The sequence below is a fragment of the Oncorhynchus kisutch genome, unplaced genomic scaffold (assembly GCF_002021735.2).
Source record: "Oncorhynchus kisutch isolate 150728-3 unplaced genomic scaffold, Okis_V2 scaffold731, whole genome shotgun sequence".
In the NCBI taxonomy this organism is placed as follows: Eukaryota; Metazoa; Chordata; class Actinopteri; order Salmoniformes; family Salmonidae; genus Oncorhynchus; species Oncorhynchus kisutch.
The window spans coordinates 324,203-341,723 of record NW_022262676.1 but is presented as its reverse complement, the minus strand read 5'-3'; the positions used below and the strand labels follow the sequence as shown (position 1 = coordinate 341,723).

Here is a 17,521-nt window from a genome sequence, read left to right as displayed (position 1 = left end):
GATCAATTGGTATTGTTTTTGCTTAGCATGCTATAGGTAGTGGGATCGATTCCCGCATTCCCCCAAAACATTTTTTTTTGTGGGTCCAAGAAAGCTCCAGTTCACACTTCATGCAGCCTTGTCTTACGACAACCTACTGTCATGTAACAATGACAAGCAACTTTCCTGTAACACTGATGTCAAAATGTCAGATATAAAAGCAAGACATTACTTTCTTTCAGAAGAGCAGCGTAGCATACACCATTGAGGCCCACAAACAAAGCTGTGGATAGTTTCCTTGAAGCCAGAGCATAAAGAAAGAACACATACAGATGACGAAACCAGGGATCGAACCAGGGACCTTTAGATCTTCAGTCTAACTCTCTCCCAACTGAGCTATTTCAGCAATTCACTCAACTTAATTCTGTGGCACCCTTGACAATTCACATGCATGTGACTCATAATTTTGAAACTCAAAATCTACATAATTGCCAGTATGGGGATCGAACCCATAACCTTGGCATTATTTGCACCACACTCTAACCAACTGAGCTAACCTTCCACTAGATATTGGGTGCAATTGTTGATATGCACCGAACCTCTGCAAGTGCTGGCGCCTAAACTAACAAATCAACCAACAGCATAGACTGACAAGACTGGACCCTCTTGGTTGCTTCTTGAGGAAATTCCAAACGGCTGGGGAATTATCTCAAATTCGTTGCATCCCTGAGGTAGTTGGATCGATGCCTGCATTCTCCAAAAGCACATTATTTTATGGATCCAAGAAAACTCCAGTTCACACTTCATGCAGCCTTGTCTTACGACAACCTACTGTCATGTAAACAATGACATGAAACTGTCATGTAAAAATGACAAGCAACTCTCATGTAACACTGATGTCACAATGTCAGATGACAGAGCAAGACATTACTTACTTTCAGAGAGCAGCGTATCACACACTCTAACCAACTGAGCTAACCGGCCGCTGGCTACAGAGCACAATTGTTGAGATGAGCCTCTGCAAGTGCTGGAGCGCAAACTAACAAGTCCACCAACAGCATAGCCTGACAAGACTGGACACTCTTGGTTGCTCCTTGTGGCAATTTCAAACAGCTGGGAAATTTGATCAATTGGTATTGTTTTTGCTTAGCATGCTATAGGTAGTGGGATCGATTCCCGCATTCCCCCAAAACATTTTTTTTGGTGGGTCCAAGAAAGCTCCAGTTCACACTTCATGCAGCCTTGTCTTACGACAACCTACTGTCATGTAACAATGACAAGCAACTTTCCTGTAACACTGATGTCAAAATGTCAGATATAAAAGCAAGACATTACTTTCTTTGAGAAGAGCAGCGTAGCACACACCATTGAGGCCCACAAACAAAGCTGTGGATAGTTTCCTTGAAGCCAGAGCATAAAGAAAGAACACATACAGATGCCGAAACCAGGGATCGAACCAGGGACCTTTAGATCTTCAGTCTAACACTCTCCCAACTGAGCTATTTCGGCAATTCACTCAACTTGATTCTGTAGCACCCTTGACAATTCACATGCATGTGATTGATAATTTTGACACTCAAAATGTACATAATTGCCAGTATGGGGATCGAACCATACCTTGCATTATTTGCACCACACTCTAACCAACTGAGCTAACTTCCACTAGTTATTGGGTGCAATTGTTGATATGCACGAACCTCTGCAAGTGCTGGGCGCCTAAACTAACAAATCAACCAACAGCATAGACTGACAAGACTGGACCCTCTTGGTTGCTTCTTGAGGAAATTCAAACGGCTGGGGAATTAGCTCAAATTCTTTGCATCCTGAGGTAGTTGGATCGATGCCTGCATTCTCCAAAAGCACATTATTTTATGGATCCAAGAAAACTCCAGTTCACACTTCATGCAGCCTTGTCTTACCGACAACCTACTGTCATGTAACAATGACAAGCAACTTCCTGTAACACTGATGTCAAAATGTCAGATGAAAAAGCAGACATTAACTTAACTTTCAGAAGAGCAGCGTAGCACACACCATTGAGGCCCACAAACAAAGCTGTGGATAGTTTCCTTGAAGCCAGAGCATAAAGAAAGAACACATACAGATGCCGAAACCAGGGATCGAACCAGGGACCTTTAGATCTTCAGTCTAACACTCTCCCAACTGAGCTATTTCGGCAATTCACTCAACTTGATTCTGTAGCACCCTTGACAATTCACATGCATGTGATTCATAATTTTGACACTCAAAATGTACATAATTGCCAGTATGGGGATCGAACCCATAACCTTGGCATTATTTGCACCACACTCTAACAACTGAGCTAACCTTCCACTAGATATTGGGTGCAATTGTTGATATGCACCGAACCTCTGCAAGTGCTGGCGCCTAAACTAACAAATCAACCAACAGCATAGACTGACAAGACTGGACCCTCTTGGTTGCTTCTTGAGGAAATTCCAAACGGCTGGGGAATTAGCTCAAATTCTTTGCATCCCTGAGGTAGTTGGATCGATGCCTGCATTCTCCAAAAGCACATTATTTTATGGATCCAAGAAAACTCCAGTTCACACTTCATGCAGCCTTGTCTTACGACAACCTACTGTCATGTAAACAATGACATGAAACTGTCATGTAAAAATGACAAGCAACTCTCATGTAACACTGATGTCACATGACAGAGAAAGACATTACTTACTTTCAGAGAGCAGCGTATCACACACTCTAACCAACTGAGCTAACCGTCCGCTGGCTACAGAGCACAATTGTTGAGATGAGCCTCTGCAAGTGCTGGAGCGCAAACTAACAAGTCCACCAACAGCATAGCCTGACAAGACTGGACACTCTTGGTTGCTCCTTGTGGCAATTTCAAACAGCTGGGAAATTTGATCAATTGGTATTGTTTTTGCTTAGCATGCTATAGGTAGTGGGATCGATTCCCGCATTCCCCCAAAACAATTTTTTTTGTGGGTCCAAGAAAGCTCCAGTTCACACTTCATGCAGCCTTGTCTTACGACAACCTACTGTCATGTAACAATGACAAGCAACTTTCCTGTAACACTGATGTCAAAATGTCAGATATAAAAGCAAGACATTACTTTCTTTCAGATGAGCAGCGTAGCACACACCATTGAGGCCCACAAACAAAGCTGTGGATAGTTTCCTTGAAGACGGAGCATAAAGATAGAACACATACAGATGCCGAAACCAGGGATCGAACCAGGGACCTTTAGATCTTCAGTCTAACGCTCTCCCAACTGAGCTATTTCGGCAATTCACTCAACTTATTTCTGTGGCACCCTTGACAATTCACATGCATGTGACTCATAATTTTGATACTCAAAATGTACATAATTGCCAGTATGGGGATCGAACCCATAACCTTGGCATTATTTGCACCACACTCTAATCAACTGAGCTAACCTTCCACTAGATATTGGGTGCAATTGTTGATATGCACCGAACCTCTGCAAGTGCTGGCGCCTAAACTAACAAATCAACCAACAGCATAGACTGACAAGACTGGACCCTCTTGGTTGCTTCTTGAGGAAATTCCAAACGGCTGGGGAATTAGCTCAAATTCTTTGCATCCCTGAGGTAGTTGGATCGATGCCTGCATTCTCCAAAAGCACATTATTTTATGGATCCAAGAAAACTCCAGTTCACACTTCATGCAGCCTTGTCTTACGACAACCTACTGTCATGTAAACAATGACATGAAACTGTCATGTAAAAATGACAAGCAACTCTCATGTAACATGACAAAGCAAGACATTACTAACTTTCAGAGAGCAGCGTATCACACACTCTAACCAACTGAGCTAACCGCCGCTGGCTACAGAGCACAATTGTTGAGATGAGCCTCTGCAAGTGCTGGAGCGCAAACTAACAAGTCCACCAACAGCATAGCCTGACAAGACTGGACACTCTTGGTTGCTCCTTGTGGCAATTTCAAACAGCTGGGAAATTTGATCAATTGGTATTGTTTTTGCTTAGCATGCTATAGGTAGTGGGATCGATTCCCGCATTCCCCCAAAACATTTTTTTTGTGGGTCCAAGAAAGCTCCAGTTCACACTTCATGCAGCCTTGTCTTACGACAACCTACTGTCATGTAACAATGACAAGCAACTTTCCTGTAACACTGATGTCAAAATGTCAGATATAAAAGCAAGACATTACTTTCTTTCAGAAGAGCAGCGTAGCACACACCATTGAGGCCCACAAACAAAGCTGTGGATAGTTTCCTTGAAGCCAGAGCATAAAGAAAGAACACATACAGATGCCGAAACCAGGGGATCGAACCAGGGACCTTTAGATCTTCAGTCTAACGCTCTCCCAACTGAGCTATTTCGGAAATTCACTCAACTTGATTCTGTAGCACCCTTGACAATTCACATGCATGTGATTCATAATTTTGACACTCAAATGTACATAATTGCAGTATGGGGATCGAACCCATAACCTTGGCATTATTGCACAACACGCTAACCAACTGAGCTAACCTTCCACTAGTTATTGGGTGCAATTGTTGATATGCACCGAACCTCTGCAAGTGCTGGCGCCTAAACTAACAAATCAACCAACAGCATAGACTGACAAGACTGGACCCTCTTGGTTGCTTCTTGAGGAAATTCCAAACGGCTGGGGAATTAGCTCAAATTCTTTGCATCCCTGAGGTAGTTGGATCGATGCCTGCATTCTCCAAAAGCACATTATTTTATGGATCCAAGAAAACTCCAGTTCACACTTCATGCAGCCTTGTCTTACGACAACCTACTGTCATGTAAACAATGACATGAAACTGTCATGTAAAAATGACAAGCAACTCTCATGTAACACTGATGTCACAATGTCAGATGACAAAGCAAGACATTACTTACTTTCAGAGAGCAGCGTATCACACACTCTAACCAACTGAGCTAACCGTCCGCTGGCTACAGAGCCTCTGTTACTATATAATGTGAAGTGTTTTAGTCAGGCTGGTCCATAGCTCTGTTACTATATAATGTGAAGTGTTTTAGCCAGGCTGGTCCATAGCTCTGTTACTATATAATGTGAAGTGTTTTAGCCAGGCTGGTCCATAGCTCTGTTACTATATAATGTGAAGTGTTTTAGCCAGGCTGGTCCAGGCTGGTCCATAGCTCTGTTACTATATAATGTGAAGTGTTTTAGCCAGGCTGGTCCATAGCTCTGTTACTATATAATGTGAAGTGTTTTAGCCAGGCTGGTCCAGGCTGGTCCATAGCTCTGTTACTATATAATGTGAAGTGTTTTAGCCAGGCTGGTCCATAGCTCTGTTACTATATAATGTGAAGTGTTTTAGCCAGGCTGGTCCATAGCTCTGTTACTATATAATGTGAAGTGTTTTAGCCAGGCTGGTCCAGGCTGGTCCATAGCTCTGTTACTATATAATGTGAAGTGTTTTAGCCAGGCTGGTCCATAGCTCTGTTACTATATAATGTGAAGTGTTTTAGCCAGGCTGGTCCATAGCTCTGTTACTATATAATGTGAAGTGTTTTAGCCAGGCTGGTCCAGGCTGGTCCATAGCTCTGTTACTATATAATGTGAAGTGTTTTAGCCAGGCTGGTCCAGGCTGGTCCATAGCTCTGTTACTATATAATGTGAAGTGTTTTAGTCAGGCTGGTCCATAGCTCTGTTACTATATAATGTGAAGTGTTTTAGTCAGGCTGGTCCAGGCTGGTCCATAGCTCTGTTACTATATAATGTGAAGTGTTTTAGCCAGGCTGGTCCATAGCTCTGTTACTATATAATGTGAAGTGTTTTAGCCAGGCTGGTCCATAGCTCTGTTACTATATAATGTGAAGTGTTTTAGTCAGGCTGGTCCATAGCTCTGTTACTATATAATGTGAAGTGTTTTAGCCAGGCTGGTCCATAGCTCTGTTACTATATAATGTGAAGTGTTTTAGCCAGGCTGGTCCATAGCTCTGTTACTATATAATGTGAAGTGTTTTAGTCAGGCTGGTCCATAGCTCTGTTACTATATAATGTGAAGTGTTTTAGTCAGGCTGGTCCAGGCTGGTCCATAGCTCTGTTACTATATAATGTGAAGTGTTTTAGTCAGGCTGGTCCATAGCTCTGTTACTATATAATGTGAAGTGTTTTAGCCAGGCTGGTCCATAGCTCTGTTACTATATAATGTGAAGTGTTTTAGCCAGGCTGGTCCAGGCTGGTCAATAGCTCTGTTACTATATAATGTGAAGTGTTTTAGTCAGGCTGGTCCATAGCTCTGTTACTATATAATGTGAAGTGTTTTAGTCAGGCTGGTCCAGGCTGGTCCATAGCTCTGTTACTATATAATGTGAAGTGTTTTAGTCAGGCTGGTCCATAGCGCTGTTACTATATAATGTGAAGTGTTTTAGCCAGGCTGGTCCAGGCTGGTCCATAGCTCTATGTTACTATATAATGTGAAGTGTTTTAGCCAGGCTGGTCCATAGCTCTGTTACTATATAATGTGAAGTGTTTTAGCCAGGCTGGTCCAGGCTGGTCCATAGCTCTGTTACTATATAATGTGAAGTGTTTTAGTCAGGCTGGTCCATAGCTCTGTTACTATATAATGTGAAGTGTTTTTAGTCAGGCTGGTCCAGGCTGGTCCATAGCTCTGTTACTATATAATGTGAAGTGTTTTAGCCAGGCTGGTCCAGGCTGGTCCATAGCTCTGTTACTATATAATGTGAAGTGTTTTAGTCAGGCTGGTCCAGGCTGGTCCATAGCTCTGTTACTATATAATGTGAAGTGTTTTTAGCCAGGCTGGTCCATAGCTCTGTTACTATATAATGTGAAGTGTTTTAGCCAGGCTGGTCCAGGCTGGTCCATAGCTCTGTTACTATATAATGTGAAGTGTTTTAGCCAGGCTGGTCCAGGCTGGTCCATAGCTCTGTTACTATATAATGTGAAGTGTTTTAGCCAGGCTGGTCCAGGCTGGTCCATAGCTCTGTTACTATATAATGTGAAGTGTTTTAGCCAGGCTGGTCCAGGCTGGTCCATAGCTCTGTTACTATATAATGTGAAGTGTTTTAGCCAGGCTGGTCCAGGCTGGTCCATAGCTCTGTTACTATATAATGTGAAGTGTTTTAGCCAGGCTGGTCCATAGCTCTGTTACTATATAATGTGAAGTGTTTTAGCCAGGCTGGTCCATAGCTCTGTTACTATATAATGTGAAGTGTTTTAGTCAGGCTGGTCCATAGCTCTATGTTACTATATAATGTGAAGTGTTTTAGCCAGGCTGGTCCATAGCTCTATGTTACTATATAATGTGAAGTGTTTTAGCCAGGCTGGTCCAGGCTGGTACATAGCTCTGTTACTATATAATGTGAAGTGTTTTAGCCAGGCTGGTCCAGGCTGGTCCATAGCTCTGTTACTATATAATGTGAAGTGTTTTAGCCAGGCTGGTCCAGGCTGGTCCATAGCTCTATGATACTATATAATGTGAAGTGTTTTAGCCAGGCTGGTCCATAGCTCTGTTACTATATAATGTGAAGTGTTTTAGCCAGGCTGGTCCATAGCTCTGTTACTATATAATGTGAAGTGTTTTAGTCAGGCTGGTCCATAGCTCTATGTTACTATATAATGTGAAGTGTTTTTAGCCAGGCTGGCCCAGGCTGGTCCATAGCTCTGTTACTATATAATGTGAAGTGTTTTAGTCAGGCTGGTCCATAGCTCTGTTACTATATAATGTGAAGTGTTTTAGCCAGGCTGGTACATAGCTCTGTTACTATATAATGTGAAGTGTTTTAGCCAGGCTGGTCCATAGCTCTATGTTACTATATAATGTGAAGTGTTTTAGCCAGGCTGGTCCAGGCTGGTCCATAGCTCTGTTACTATATAATGTGAAGTGTTTTAGCCAGGCTGGTCCATAGCTCTGTTACTATATAATGTGAAGTGTTTTAGCCAGGCTGGTCCAGGCTGGTCCATAGCTCTGTTACTATATAATGTGAAGTGTTTTAGCCAGGCTGGTCCATAGCTCTGTTACTATATAATGTGAAGTGTTTTAGCCAGGCTGGTCCATAGCTCTGTTACTATATAATGTGAAGTGTTTTAGCCAGGCTGGTCCATAGCTCTGTTACTATATAATGTGAAGTGTTTTAGCCAGGCTGGTCCAGGCTGGTCCATAGCTCTGTTACTATATAATGTGAAGTGTTTTAGTCAGGCTGGTCCATAGCTCTGTTACTATATAATGTGAAGTGTTTTAGCCAGGCTGGTCCATAGCTCTGTTACTATATAATGTGAAGTGTTTTAGTTTTAGCCAGGCTGGTCCATAGCTCTGTTACTATATAATGTGAAGTGTTTTAGCCAGGCTGGTCCAGGCTGGTCCATAGCTCTGTTACTATATAATGTGAAGTTTTAGCCAGGCTGGTCCATAGCTCTGTTACTATATAATGTGAAGTGTTTTAGCCAGGCTGGTCCAGGCTGGTCCATAGCTCTGTTACTATATAATGTGAAGTGTTTTAGCCAGGCTGGTCCATAGCTCTGTTACTATATAATGTGAAGTGTTTTAGCCAGGCTGGTCCATAGCTCTGTTACTATATAATGTGAAGTGTTTTAGCCAGGCTGGTCCAGGCTGGTCCATAGCTCTGTTACTATATAATGTGAAGTGTTTTAGCCAGGCTGGTCCATAGCTCTGTTACTATATAATGTGAAGTGTTTTAGCCAGGCTGGTCCATAGCTCTGTTACAATATAATGTGAAGTGTTTTAGCCAGGCTGGTCCAGGCTGGTCCATAGCTCTGTTACTATATAATTGTGAAGTGTTTTAGCCAGGCTGGTCCATAGCTCTGTTACTATATAATGTGAAGTGTTTTTAGCCAGGCTGGTCCAGGCTGGTCCATAGCTCTGTTACTATATAATGTGAAGTGTTTTAGCCAGGCTGGTCCATAGCTCTGTTACTATATAATGTGAAGTGTTTTAGCCAGGCTGGTCCAGGCTGGTCCATAGCTCTGTTACTATATAATGTGAAGTGTTTTTAGCCAGGCTGGTCCATAGCTCTGTTACTATATAATGTGAAGTGTTTTAGCCAGGCTGGTCCAGGCTGGTCCATAGCTCTGTTACTATATAATGTGAAGTGTTTTAGCCAGGCTGGTCCAGGCTGGTCCATAGCTCTGTTACTATATAATGTGAAGTGTTTTAGTCAGGCTGGTCCAGGCTGGTCCATAGCTCTGTTACTATATAATGTGAAGTGTTTTAGCCAGGCTGGTCCAGGCTGGTCCATAGCTCTGTTACTATATAATGTGAAGTGTTTTAGTCAGGCTGGTCCATAGCTCTGTTACTATATAATGTGAAGTGTTTTAGCCAGGCTGGTCCAGGCTGGTCCATAGCTCTGTTACTATATAATGTGAAGTGTTTTAGCCAGGCTGGTCCAGGCTGGTCCATAGCTCTGTTACTATATAATGTGAAGTGTTTTAGTCAGGCTGGTCCAGGCTGGTCCATAGCTCTGTTACTATATAATGTGAAGTGTTTTAGCCAGGCTGGTCCATAGCTCTGTTACTATATAATGTGAAGTGTTTTAGTCAGGCTGGTCCATAGCTCTGTTACTATATAATGTGAAGTGTTTTAGTCAGGCTGGTCCAGGCTGGTCCATAGCTCTGTTACTATATATGTGAAGTGTTTTAGTCAGGCTGGTCCAGGCTGGTCCATAGCTCTGTTACTATATAATGAAGTGTTTTAGTCAGGCTGGTCCAGGCTGGTCCATAGCTCTGTTACTATATAATGTGAAGTGTTTTAGTCAGGCTGGTCCATAGCTCTGTTACTATATAATGTGAAGTGTTTTAGTCAGGCTGGTCCAGGCTGGTCCATAGCTCTGTTACTATATAATGTGAAGTGTTTTAGCCAGGCTGGTCCATAGCTCTGTTACTATATAATGTGAAGTGTTTTAGCCAGGCTGGTCCATAGCTCTGTTACTATATAATGTGAAGTGTTTTAGTCAGGCTGGTCCATAGCTCTGTTACTATATAATGTGAAGTGTTTTAGCCAGGCTGGTCCATAGCTCTGTTACTATATAATGTGAAGTGTTTTAGTCAGGCTGGTCCATAGCTCTGTTACTATATAATGTGAAGTGTTTTAGCCAGGCTGGTCCATAGCTCTATGTTACTATATAATGTGAAGTGTTTTAGCCAGGCTGGTCCATAGCTCTGTTACTATATAATGTGAAGTGTTTTAGCCAGGCTGGTCCAGGCTGGTCCATAGCTCTGTTACTATATAATGTGAAGTGTTTTAGTCAGGCTGGTCCATAGCTCTGTTACTATATAATGTGAAGTGTTTTAGTCAGGCTGGTCCAGGCTGGTCCATAGCTCTGTTACTATATAATGTGAAGTGTTTTAGTCAGGCTGGTCCATAGCCCTGTTACTATATAATGTGAAGTGTTTTAGCCAGGCTGGTCCATAGCTCTATGTTACTATATAATGTGAAGTGTTTTAGTCAGGCTGGTCCATAGCTCTGTTACTATATAATGTGAAGTGTTTTAGTCAGGCTGGTCCAGGCTGGTCCATAGCTCTGTTACTATATAATGTGAAGTGTTTTAGCCAGGCTGGTCCAGGCTGGTCCATAGCTCTGTTACTATATAATGTGAAGTGTTTTAGTCAGGCTGGTCCAGGCTGGTCCATAGCTCTGTTACTATATAATGTGAAGTGTTTTAGCCAGGCTGGTCCATAGCTCTGTTACTATATAATGTGAAGTGTTTTAGCCAGGCTGGTCCAGGCTGGTCCATAGCTCTGTTACTATATAATGTGAAGTGTTTTAGCCAGGCTGGTCCAGGCTGGTCCATAGCTCTGTTACTATATAATGTGAAGTGTTTTAGCCAGGCTGGTCCAGGCTGGTCCATAGCTCTGTTACTATATAATGTGAAGTGTTTTAGCCAGGCTGGTCCAGGCTGGTCCATAGCTCTGTTACTATATAATGTGAAGTGTTTTAGCCAGGCTGGTCCATAGCTCTGTTACTATATAATGTGAAGTGTTTTAGCCAGGCTGGTCCATAGCTCTGTTACTATATAATGTGAAGTGTTTTAGTCAGGCTGGTCCATAGCTCTATGTTACTATATAATGTGAAGTGTTTTAGCCAGGCTGGTCCATAGCTCTATGTTACTATATAATGTGAAGTGTTTTAGCCAGGCTGGTCCAGGCTGGTACATAGCTCTGTTACTATATAATGTGAAGTGTTTTAGCCAGGCTGGTCCAGGCTGGTCCATAGCTCTGTTACTATATAATGTGAAGTGTTTTAGCCAGGCTGGTCCAGGCTGGTCCATAGCTCTATGATACTATATAATGTGAAGTGTTTTAGCCAGGCTGGTCCATAGCTCTGTTACTATTAATGTGAAGTGTTTTAGCCAGGCTGGTCCATAGCTCTGTCTATATAATGTGAAGTGTTTTAGTCAGGCTGGTCCATAGCTCTATGTTACTATATAATGTGAAGTGTTTTAGCCAGGCTGGCCCAGGCTGGTCCATAGCTCTGTTACTATATAATGTGAAGTGTTTTAGTCAGGCTGGTCCATAGCTCGGTTACTATATAATGTGAAGTGTTTTAGCCAGGCTGGTACATAGCTCTGTTACTATATAATGTGAAGTGTTTTAGCCAGGCTGGTCCATAGCTCTATGTTACTATATAATGTGAAGTGTTTTAGCCAGGCTGGTCCAGGCTGGTCCATAGCTCTGTTACTATATAATGTGAAGTGTTTTAGCCAGGCTGGTCCATAGCTCTGTTACTATATAATGTGAAGTGTTTTAGCCAGGCTGGTCCAGGCTGGTCCATAGCTCTGTTACTATATAATGTGAAGTGTTTTAGCCAGGCTGGTCCATAGCTCTGTTACTATATAATGTGAAGTGTTTTAGCCAGGCTGGTCCATAGCTCTGTTACTATATAATGTGAAGTGTTTTAGCCAGGCTGGTCCATAGCTCTGTTACTATATAATGTGAAGTGTTTTAGCCAGGCTGGTCCAGGCTGGTCCATAGCTCTGTTACTATATAATGTGAAGTGTTTTAGTCAGGCTGGTCCATAGCTCTGTTACTATATAATGTGAAGTGTTTTAGCCAGGCTGGTCCATAGCTCTGTTACTATATATGTGAAGTGTTTTAGCCAGGCTGGTCCATAGCTCTGTTACTATATAATGTGAAGTGTTTTAGCCAGGCTGGTCCAGGCTGGTCCATAGCTCTGTTACTATATAATGTGAAGTGTTTTAGCCAGGCTGGTCCATAGCTCTGTTACTATATAATGTGAAGTGTTTTAGCCAGGCTGGTCCAGGCTGGTCCATAGCTCTGTTACTATATATGTGAAGTGTTTTAGCCAGGCTGGTCCATAGCTCTGTTACTATATAATGTGAAGTGTTTTAGCCAGGCTGGTCCATAGCTCTGTTACTATATAATGTGAAGTGTTTTAGCCAGGCTGGTCCAGGCTGGTCCATAGCTCTGTTACTATATAATGTGAAGTGTTTTAGCCAGGCTGCTCCATAGCTCTGTTACTATATAATGTGAAGTGTTTTTAGCCAGGCTGGTCCATAGCTCTGTTACTATATAATGTGAAGTGTTTTAGCCAGGCTGGTCCAGGCTGGTCCATAGCTCTGTTACTATATAATGTGAAGTGTTTTAGCCAGGCTGGTCCATAGCTCTGTTACTATATAATGTGAAGTGTTTTAGCCAGGCTGGTCCAGGCTGGTCCATAGCTCTGTTACTATATAATGTGAAGTGTTTTAGCCAGGCTGGTCCATAGCTCTGTTACTATATAATGTGAAGTGTTTTAGCCAGGCTGGTCCAGGCTGGTCCATAGCTCTGTTACTATATAATGTGAAGTGTTTTAGCCAGGCTGGTCCATAGCTCTGTTACTATATAATGTGAAGTGTTTTAGCCAGGCTGGTCCAGGCTGGTCCATAGCTCTGTTACTATATAATGTGAAGTGTTTTAGCCAGGCTGGTCCAGGCTGGTCCATAGCTCTGTTACTATAATGTGAAGTGTTTTAGTCAGGCTGGTCCAGGCTGGTCCATAGCTCTGTTACTATATAATGTGAAGTGTTTTAGCCAGGCTGGTCCAGGCTGGTCCATAGCTCTGTTACTATATAATGTGAAGTGTTTTAGTCAGGCTGGTCCATAGCTCTGTTACTATATAATGTGAAGTGTTTTAGCCAGGCTGGTCCAGGCTGGTCCATAGCTCTGTTACTATATAATGTGAAGTGTTTTAGCCAGGCTGGTCCAGGCTGGTCCATAGCTCTGTTACTATATAATGTGAAGTGTTTTAGTCAGGCTGGTCCAGGCTGGTCCATAGCTCTGTTACTATATAATGTGAAGTGTTTTAGCCAGGCTGGTCCATAGCTCTGTTACTATATAATGTGAAGTGTTTTAGTCAGGCTGGTCCATAGCTCTGTTACTATATAATGTGAAGTGTTTTAGTCAGGCTGGTCCAGGCTGGTCCATAGCTCTGTTACTATATAATGTGAAGTGTTTTAGTCAGGCTGGTCCAGGCTGGTCCATAGCTCTGTTACTATATAATGTGAAGTGTTTTAGTCAGGCTGGTCCATAGCTCTGTTACTATATAATGTGAAGTGTTTTAGTCAGGCTGGTCCAGGCTGGTCCATAGCTCTGTTACTATATAATGTGAAGTGTTTTAGCCAGGCTGGTCCATAGCTCTGTTACTATATGTGAAGTGTTTTAGCCAGGCTGGTCCATAGCTTTACTATATAATGTGAAGTGTTTTAGTCAGGCTGGTCCATAGCTCTGTTACTATATAATGTGAAGTGTTTTAGCCAGGCTGGTCCATAGCTCTGTTACTATATAATGTGAAGTGTTTTAGTCAGGCTGGTCCATAGCTCTGTTACTATATAATGTGAAGTGTTTTTAGCCAGGCTGGTCCATAGCTCTATGTTACTATATAATGTGAAGTGTTTTAGCCAGGCTGGTCCATAGCTCTGTTACTATATAATGTGAAGTGTTTTAGCCAGGCTGGTCCAGGCTGGTCCATAGCTCTGTTACTATATAATGTGAAGTGTTTTAGTCAGGCTGGTCCATAGCTCTGTTACTATATAATGTGAAGTGTTTTAGTCAGGCTGGTCCAGGCTGGTCCATAGCTCTGTTACTATATAATGTGAAGTGTTTTAGTCAGGCTGGTCCATAGCTCTGTTACTATATAATGTGAAGTGTTTTAGCCAGGCTGGTCCATAGCTCTATGTTACTATATAATGTGAAGTGTTTTAGCCAGGCTGGTCCATAGCTCTGTTACTATATAATGTGAAGTGTTTAGCCAGGCTGGTCCAGGCTGGTCCATAGCTCTGTTACTATATAATGTGAAGTGTTTTAGTCAGGCTGGTCCATAGCTCTGTTACTATATAATGTGAAGTGTTTTAGTCAGGCTGGTCCAGGCTGGTCCATAGCTCTGTTACTATATAATGTGAAGTGTTTTAGTCAGGCTGGTCCAGGCTGGTCCATAGCTCTGTTACTATATAATGTGAAGTGTTTTTAGCCAGGCTGGTCCATAGCTCTGTTACTATATAATGTGAAGTGTTTTAGCCAGGCTGGTCCAGGCTGGTCCATAGCTCTGTTACTATATAATGTGAAGTGTTTTAGCCAGGCTGGTCCAGGCTGGTCCATAGCTCTGTTACTATATAATGTGAAGTGTTTTAGCCAGGCTGGTCCAGGCTGGTCCATAGCTCTGTTACTATATAATGTGAAGTGTTTTAGCCAGGCTGGTCCAGGCTGGTCCATAGCTCTGTTACTATATAATGTGAAGTGTTTTAGCCAGGCTGGTCCATAGCTCTATGTTACTATATAATGTGAAGTTTTTAGCCAGGCTGGTCCAGGCTGGTACATAGCTCTGTTACTATATAATGTGAAGTGTTTTAGCCAGGCTGGTCCAGGCTGGTCCATAGCTCTGTTACTATATAATGTGAAGTGTTTTAGCCAGGCTGGTCCAGGCTGGTCCATAGCTCTATGATACTATATAATGTGAAGTGTTTTAGCCAGGCTGGTCCATAGCTCTGTTTACTATATAATGTGAAGTGTTTTAGCCAGGCTGGTCCATAGCTCTGTTACTATATAATGTGAAGTGTTTTAGTCAGGCTGGTCCATAGCTCTATGTTACTATATAATGTGAAGTGTTTTAGCCAGGCTGGCCCAGGCTGGTCCATAGCTCTGTTACTATATAATGTGAAGTGTTTTAGTCAGGCTGGTCCATAGCTCTGTTACTATATAATGTGAAGTGTTTTAGCCAGGCTGGTACATAGCTCTGTTACTATATAATGTGAAGTGTTTTAGCCAGGCTGGTCCATAGCTCTATGTTACTATATAATGTGAAGTGTTTTAGCCAGGCTGGTCCAGGCTGGTCCATAGCTCTATGTTACTATATAATGTGAAGTGTTTTAGCCAGGCTGGTCCAGGCTGGTCCATAGCTCTATGTTACTATATAATGTGAAGTGTTTTAGCCAGGCTGGTCCATAGCTCTGTTACTATATAATGTGAAGTGTTTTAGCCAGGCTGGTCCTTGATCAAATTTCCCAGCTGTTTGAAATTGCCACAAGGAGCAACCAAGAGTGTCCAGTCTTGTCAGGCTATGCTGTTGGTGGACTTGTTAGTTTGCGCTCCAGCACTTGCAGAGGCTCATCTCAACAATTGTGCTCTGTAGCCAGCGGACGGTTAGCTCAGTTGGTTAGAGTGTGTGATACGCTGCTCTCTGAAAGTTAGTAATGTCTTGCTTTGTCATCTGACATTGACATGTTACATGAGAGTTGCTTGTCATTTTTACATGACAGTTTCATGTCATTGTTTACATGACAGTAGGTTGTCGTAAGACAAGGCTGCATGAAGTGTGAACTGGAGTTTTCTTGGATCCATAAAATAATGTGCTTTTGGAGAATGCAGGCATCGATCCAACTACCTCAGGGATGCAAAGAATTTGAGCTAATTCCCCAGCCGTTTGGAATTTCCTCAAGAAGCAACCAAGAGGGTCCAGTCTTGTCAGTCTATGCTGTTGGTTGATTTGTTAGTTTAGGCGCCAGCACTTGCAGAGGTTCGGTGCATATCAACAATTGCACCCAATATCTAGTGGAAGGTTAGCTCAGTTGGTTAGAGTGTGGTGCAAATAATGCCAAGGTTATGGGTTCGATCCCCATACTGGCAATTATGTACATTTTGAGTGTCAAAATTATGAATCACATGCATGTGAATTGTCAAGGGTGCTACAGAATCAAGTTGAAGTGAATTGCCGAAATAGCTCAGTTGGGAGAGCGTTAGACTGAAGATCTAAAGGTCCCTGGTTCGATCCCTGGTTTCGGCATCTGTATGTGTTCTTTCTTTATGCTCTGGCTTCAAGGAAACTATCCACAGCTTTGTTTGTGGGCCTCAATGGTGTGTGCTACGCTGCTCTTCTGAAAGAAAGTAATGTCTTGCTTTTATATCTGACATTTTGACATCAGTGTTACAGGAAAGTTGCTTGTCATTGTTACATGACAGTAGGTTGTCGTAAGACAAGGCTGCATGATGTGTGAACTGGAGCTTTCTTGGACCCACAAAAAAAATTGTTTTGGGGGAATGCGGGAATCGATCCCACTACCTATAGCATGCTAAGCAAAAACAATACCAATTGATCAAATTTCCCAGCTGTTTGAAATTGCCACAAGGAGCAACCAAGAGTGTCCAGTCTTGTCAGGCTATGCTGTTGGTGGACTTGTTAGTTTGCGCTCCAGCACTTGCAGAGGCTCATCTCAACAATTGTGCTCTGTAGCCAGCGGCCGGTTAGCTCAGTTGGTTAGAGTGTGTGATACGCTGCTCTCTGAAAGTTAGTAATGTCTTGCTTTGTCATGTTACATGAGAGTTGCTTGTCATTTTTACATGACAGTTTCATGTCATTGTTTACATGACAGTAGGTTGTCGTAAGACAAGGCTGCATGAAGTGTGAACTGGAGTTTTCTTGGATCCATAAAATAATGTGCTTTTGGAGAATGCAGGCATCGATCCAACTACCTCAGGGATGCAAAGAATTTGAGCTAATTCCCCAGCCGTTTGGAATTTCCTCAAGAAGCAACCAAGAGGGTCCAGTCTTGTCAGTCTATGCTGTTGGTTGATTTGTTAGTTTAGGCGCCAGCACTTGCAGAGGTTCGGTGCATATCAACAATTGCACCCAATATCTAGTGGAAGGTTAGCTCAGTTGGTTAGAGTGTGGTGCAAATAATGCCAAGGTTATGGGTTCGATCCCCATACTGGCAATTATGTACATTTTGAGTATCAAAATTATGAGTCACATGCATGTGAATTGTCAAGGGTGCCACAGAAATAAGTTGAGTGAATTGCCGAAATAGCTCAGTTGGGAGAGCGTTAGACTGAAGATCTAAAGGTCCCTTGTTCGATCCCTGGTTTCGGCATCTGTATGTGTTCTATCTTTATGCTCCGTCTTCAAGGAAACTATCCACAGCTTTGTTTGTGGGCCTCAATGGTGTGTGCTACGCTGCTCCTCTTAAATTAAGTAATGTCTTGCTTTTATATCTGACATTTTGACATCAGTGTTACAGGAAAGTTGCTTGTCATTGTTACATGACAGTAGGTTGTCGTAAGACAAGGCTGC

General features: G+C 42.5%; 4 non-coding genes across 4 annotated transcripts; 1 reads left to right on the top strand and 3 right to left on the bottom strand.

The window, feature by feature from the left end:
- Nucleotides 1-1,415: 1,415 nt before the first annotated feature.
- On the bottom strand, nucleotides 1,416-1,488 carry trnaf-gaa (transfer RNA phenylalanine (anticodon GAA)). Its single transcript has one exon. It is a non-coding gene; the product is annotated as a tRNA-Phe (tRNA).
- Nucleotides 1,489-2,084: 596 nt separating this feature from the next.
- On the bottom strand, nucleotides 2,085-2,157 carry trnaf-gaa (transfer RNA phenylalanine (anticodon GAA)). The gene has a single exon. It is a non-coding gene; the product is annotated as a tRNA-Phe (tRNA).
- Nucleotides 2,158-3,178: 1,021 nt separating this feature from the next.
- Nucleotides 3,179-3,251, bottom strand: trnaf-gaa (transfer RNA phenylalanine (anticodon GAA)). The gene has a single exon. It is a non-coding gene; the product is annotated as a tRNA-Phe (tRNA).
- A 12,913-nt stretch (nucleotides 3,252-16,164) lies between these two features.
- trnaf-gaa (transfer RNA phenylalanine (anticodon GAA)) lies at nucleotides 16,165-16,237 on the top strand. The gene has a single exon. It is a non-coding gene; the product is annotated as a tRNA-Phe (tRNA).
- The last annotated feature ends 1,284 nt before the right edge of the window (nucleotides 16,238-17,521 follow it).